Genomic DNA, 6051 nt, shown 5'->3' with positions numbered 1-6051 from the left:
ATTAGTACTATAAGAGGATTCCTCCATCAACATAAGTCTTCTCTTCCAGCAGGCAAAACAGAGGTGTTATCTCACCAGCCTTTGCTAAGGAAATAGCTTTTATAGCAGATAAACTTAATGCCCTATCAACATTAATGTCAGCCCCTATCTGCTGTAGCTGGTCACACATCACTGCTCTAGCAGTTCTCGGTGTAATGTTGTTTGTGCTCCAGGTTACAAGAGTCAGTGGAGAGAGAAGCTGGAAAAAACTGTGAGTTGAACAACACAAGCCAGATCCTCAGTTGCAGGAGTGCGTGTAGATCACCACAAAACTTTTTCAGTCACACAGGATCTTATAGGAAGAGTTTCTTTTCCCAGACGTGAACTGCAGCATCCTGGGAGCTTATCTAATTTATGTAGCTTTTGATGCTGCAAAGGAGTAAGGAAAAATTGAACCTGTGGACAGATATTAGCACAGGTTTGGAGCTTTCTCTCCACACCACCCTCCCTTCTTCCACGCAAAAGTGGCAGCAGTGCCACAGAGATTTGGTACATGCTCACTGCAGTGACCCTTTCAGAGTCAGTGGATTATCTCAGAGCTGTCACTGCTCATCAGCACTCACTCAAGAAGCTGGCTGCTAGAGTCGGACACATGCCTGAATTTGGCCCACCTTCCCCAAACTGAAGAGTCATTCTGTTCTACTTTCTAGAAATGCTTTTCCACTTCACCAAACACAATTTCACTCTGGCGTGGCATCACCTCCAGCACTGGGGGCAGTTTGGGCACCACAGGAGAAAAAGGATCTAAAGCTGCTGGAGAGTGTCCAGAGGAGGGACACAAAACAGTGATGAAGGGTTCAGAGGGGAAGGGTGTGAGGAGAGGCTGAAGTCGCTTGGTTTGTTCAGCCTGGAGAAGAGGAGACTGAGAGGAGATCTCCTGGGGGTCTAGAACTTCCTCCCAAGGGGAAGAGGAGGGGCAGGCGCTGATCTCTTCTCTCTACCCGCAGCAGTAACTATCAGCAGAGGAGGAAGGGGAGGAAGGTTTTCAAATGGTTGCTTGCTTTTTTGTTTTATGATCAAAGCTTCTTTTCAGCCAGAAAGAAAGAGAAACTGCAAAGTTGTGAAATCTACAGAACAATGAAGCTAAATGCTGCTTTTTGATACACACTGGGTTGTTGAATTATATTACTAATAAAAACAAACCTGTTGATTAACTTGAACAGAGTGAACCATCCATAAATTGAGAGGAAGAAGAAAATTGTACGTATTAAAGTGATTAAGATGATTACGGGGAATTCCCAGAGAAGGAAAATCATTCAAAACCACTCTGATCAAACTTGTAAATGTCTTATATGATACAATCCAAGGTCAAAATCCTGGTCTAGAGGGCAGAGAATGGTGTGAAAGACTCTGGAACTCAGAGGATGAGTGACCTGGAGAACACTGTTTAGCCTTCTTCTGCCTTTATCTTTAAAAGAACCCAGAACAACATTTCTCCCCTCTCCAAATATTAACCTGCATATATATTTTAAAGAATAAACATCGTATATGAAGCATTTCTAAGCATAACTTAAACCCTAAAGTTTTTAATTTCACTTTGTTGAGAAAACTGTTTTGTTTTTTTTTTTTTTTTTTCCTTTTTAAGTATTTCCTCTTTTCTCCTCTTGAAAACGGGGAGTAAGACAAACCAACCAAGGATAAGGCCCTACTGCTCCATTGCTTTTTCACTCACAATAAAGAAAAAGAAAGCAACATGTGAAGAGAGCAGTCAGGAGGGAAGTCTACTCAGGTTTGGTTTTATTTCAATAGGAAAAAGTCAAATGTTGGCATCGTAGTTTTGTTGACATTGATGGATTGTGGGGCAAAAGTGGAAGCAGAATCACCCTAAATGGTTCTTTCTTTTGTTACTTCAGCTGCACAGAAAGTTACACAATGAAAATGACACTTTTTAATGGCAGCTTTACTTTCTCTTACTTACAGCACTGAATATCATCGCCCTCGGTACCTCTGCTGCCACAGCTACCTACAGGGTCACTATGAAGCCTCACAAATGCTTTCTCATTATTTTCTGCTGTATGTCCAGAGGAGGCCACGAGGATGATCCAAGGGTTGGAGCAGCTCTGCTGTGAGGACAGGCTGAGAGAGTTGGGGCTGTTCAGCCTGGAGAAGAGAAGGCTCCGGGGAGATCTTATAGCAGCCTCCCAGTACCTGAAGGGGCTACAAGAAAGCTGGGGAAGGACTTTTCATAAGGGCAGTTAATGACAAAACAAGGGGAAATGGGTTTAAACTGAAAGAGGGGAGGTTTAGATGAGATATTAGGAAGAAGTTCTCCACTGGGAGGGTGGTCATGCACTGGAACAGGTTGCCCAAGGAAGCTGTGGCTGCTCCTCCCTGGAAGTGTTGAAGGTCAGGCTGGATGAGGCTTTGAGCAACCTGGTCGAGTGGAAGGTGTCCCTGCTGCTGGCAGGGGGGTTGTAAATGGATGATTTTTAAGGTCCCTTCCAACCCAAACCATTCTATGATTCTATGTTGTTTTGCCTTTTTAGGATATAAAAGTTTATCTGGGTCTGATCCTACATTTCCTTAAGTACAATTATGGAAGCAAAATTCAGGCCAGAATACAACTGCATTTTAGCCAGTGGAATGAGGCACCAGGCAAACAGTACTATGTGGGATATTCAGTTCTCTAAGTGATTTCAGATCCTGAATATTTCACGCTCTCCCTTTGGTGGGTGACAGTTACACAACGTTGAAGTCACGCGTAAGCACAGAGAAGCCTCTGGTGCGTCAAGACCTCACATTGGGCAACATTTTCAAGTGCTGACACTTGCATATTTTGTTACTGACCTCAGATGAAACAGATTGGGGCCCAAGTCCTTACCCAGGCAAAATCCCCAGCAGCTTCAGTAGAATTTTTGCCTGAGGACTGCGGGAGTGATTCAGCCCAATGTGAGAACTAATGTCCCAGAAGCTTTTTCTAGGCAGCGTGCTAATTATAGACTCAAGCTTGACATCTGTAGCACAAACCCAAATGCAGTGTTTTCCAACCTGAGCTTCTCTGTGAAGAGGAGAACAACCACACGACAAAAGGAAATCTGACTTACCATTTACAAAGGCCTTTTACTAAGTGTCCTCAAACTGCAGTATTTATATTAAGAGCAGCGTATGAGCTACTTCAAAAGATGGCAAGGTAGAAAAAAATGCTGCTGGGATGGTTTTCTACAGAGCGTGCATTGAGCACAGCACACAGCTGGGAGTTGTTGTCACTCCTGAACAAGGAAACCATCTTTTGGAAACTCTGCAGCTGAGTACATGGAGGTTTTTTTTTCCCCTAGAAGAAACTAGTGGTGCAGTGAACACCAAAAAACACTTATTTTGTCCCTCTGTCTTCAGGTGGAAGAGAATAAATCTATCACACCTACTAAACTCCTGGTGAAACACCTACCAGGTGCTCTTGTGAAATGCCTACAATTGTTGGCACTGCAGATAATCTTTTCTTAGTTAGCAGATGATTATTTTCCACATCAGTGGGCAATGATAAAAGTAGATGACACTGGGTTTTCTTCCTCTTTAGATGAGGTTTTGATGGATAATAAATCATTTTACAACACTGGCTTTTTATTTCCTTGTATTTACACATGGAAAGCAAAATGCAACCAGGTTGTATGATACCATTCTCAAATCACCAACTGATATTCAAGGAACTAAACTGATAAAGGTTTCATTTTCCAGCCTGTACCTCTTACAGCTTGTGCTTAGATGATCTTAAATCCCATGTGAGCACCTTGTGGGATTTTTAATTGCTTTTTGACAATAGGTAAAAATCCTCTAAAATATCAAGCTGGACATGCCTGTCAAGGGGTGGTCACTCATGTCCTTCCATGTGTATGTGAAATCCATTGGGACAAATTCAGCAGATAGAATAAATCAGGGTGAACCAACTTGCTGTCAACAGACAAGTTCAGCTGTGTTTCAAGTGTGTGCTGTTAAACAGGAGACAAAAATTAACTCTTTTACATCATCTTTTTGCTCATAGAGTAAGCCAACACGAGTTTTAAGGCAGTGATGGTCAAGACTGAATTTAAAATAGACATCTTGTAAATGGATTGTCTCTCATTTTCCTCTCTGCATCTCCCATGTTATTTCCCTCACTGTGCACTTCCCCATTACATTTCATCATTGAAAATGGATGAAGAGTTTTTTAGGCCACCCTGAAATTTTAGCCTGTAACCAAGTCTTTGAAAATCCTGTTATGTACTTTCTACCTTAGACATTATCCCATAGCACCATGCTATTTTTTTTTTTTTTCTGGATGGAAGTAATAAGCTACTTCCTTGTCAGTACACTAAGCATATGATTCGGAGGCCACAGAGCAAGCTGACATATGAAATTATTAAATGTAAAAATTGAACAGGTTGGTATTTTTTTTATCTAGGTATCCTGATTAGATCCATACACAAAACTCTCTCTAGCCAACAGCTTCAAACCCCTAACCTCCCCAAAGGCTTGCACAGGATTCAGTGACAGCTTTCATTAAAGTCAATGGGAAGTGTTTGGTATACAGCCTCACTGAAATCAGAGGACTCTCCCTGTGGTATATAAGTTGATTTATAAATCCTAAAAAGCTTGAACTTTTAGAGAAAGGTGGTCATGCTTTTATCCCAATTATGTAATAGAGTCAAACTACTATCGGAGCTCTTGGGAATAAAAACCTGTTTGGGTTGAAATTACTGAGGCTTCTATTTCTAGAGTTCTCAAATTCTTCCCTCCTCCTGTTTGACCCACCAGCTCTCCTGTTCTCATTTCTGGCCCAGTCTTCAGAAGCACAAAGTGTTTCCATGAAAGACACAGATTTTTCCAGAACTTCTAATGGCTCAAGAAATCCCAATTTCTTCTAAAAGTTTTACTTTTGCAGCTGAAAACTTTCTCCCTGTCTCAAAATCATCTTCTCCTAGGGAAGACTCTGAAAAGCCTATGATTAAATGCACTTTGCTGCCTAGTCAGGACTAGTGCTGTTCACAAATAACACTGGTTGTAGGAGTGAGACAAAATCTGTGGTTCACCAAAAAGTTAGGCTGCAGTCAATTCCTTAGAAGCAATGAACTCAGATGTTAACAAACATTTCCAAAGGTCATTAAGGCACTACAATAATTGCTTTGAAGGTGAAGACTCAAGATTATTTCTTTTTAAATGGCTGTTTTTTTACCTTTTACCTTTTTTTTATCTTTTAGAACCTACCTGTATCTCTGTACCTTCTTGTCTTCAACTGGGAACTTTCTATTCCCACTTTGACTGAGGCATAGATCTGCACGTACAGTCAACCCCCTTCCCACACCTTCTGTTATTTAATGTACTATCTGAAGTATTGCTATACGCTTTTGATAGGCAACACATTGATTTGTACCATTTTTTCTGCTGTGTTACATGAAAATCTGATTATCTGCAGCTATCTGTCCCATTATGATAGAGCCCTGGAGTATGATGAGACTTTAAATTTTTGTAGTGTAAGCTACCTATGGATTAGCTCTTGAATTTACAGTCCTACCTTGGATATGACTCAACTAGAAGAACGAGTTGTCTTGAATTACAGAATGCCTTTTTTATAGATCCCAAGCCAAGCACTGGGCTCTGGTACACTTAGGGACTCTGTTGACATTAATGTGGTCATACCCACGTTGCAGATGGCAGCACCAAATAGAATTGAAATCAAAGGAAACGGAGAGAGGGCAAAATCAGAGCAGTCAGAAACATCAAATTACTTCTCCCTGCCCATTCACAGCTTTTTTTCTTGAGCCCAGTGCAGTCAATGGGAGTTTTGCCAATTAATTTCAATAGGAGGACAATCTGGGTTGGATTGAGGTTTCCTGCTTCTGCCCACAGTAACACAGATGCATTCCAGACCACTCTCAGAGGAAAAAAAAAAAGAAAAAAAGAAAAAGTAAAAAACAAAGAGGCAAATTTCCAGTCACTGTGGCAACAGGAGGGACGGTTCTTTTTGGTATCATGTAATTTTGAAATTCAGTAGCTGTTTTGTGTCATGACATGTGTTTCTCTCCTCTGTCAAATTAATGT

This window comes from Antrostomus carolinensis, unplaced genomic scaffold, assembly GCF_000700745.2.
Source record: "Antrostomus carolinensis isolate BGI_N321 unplaced genomic scaffold, ASM70074v2 scaffold10124, whole genome shotgun sequence".
NCBI classification, from domain to species: Eukaryota; Metazoa; Chordata; class Aves; order Caprimulgiformes; family Caprimulgidae; genus Antrostomus; species Antrostomus carolinensis.
Note: the sequence above shows the minus strand (reverse complement) of the source record.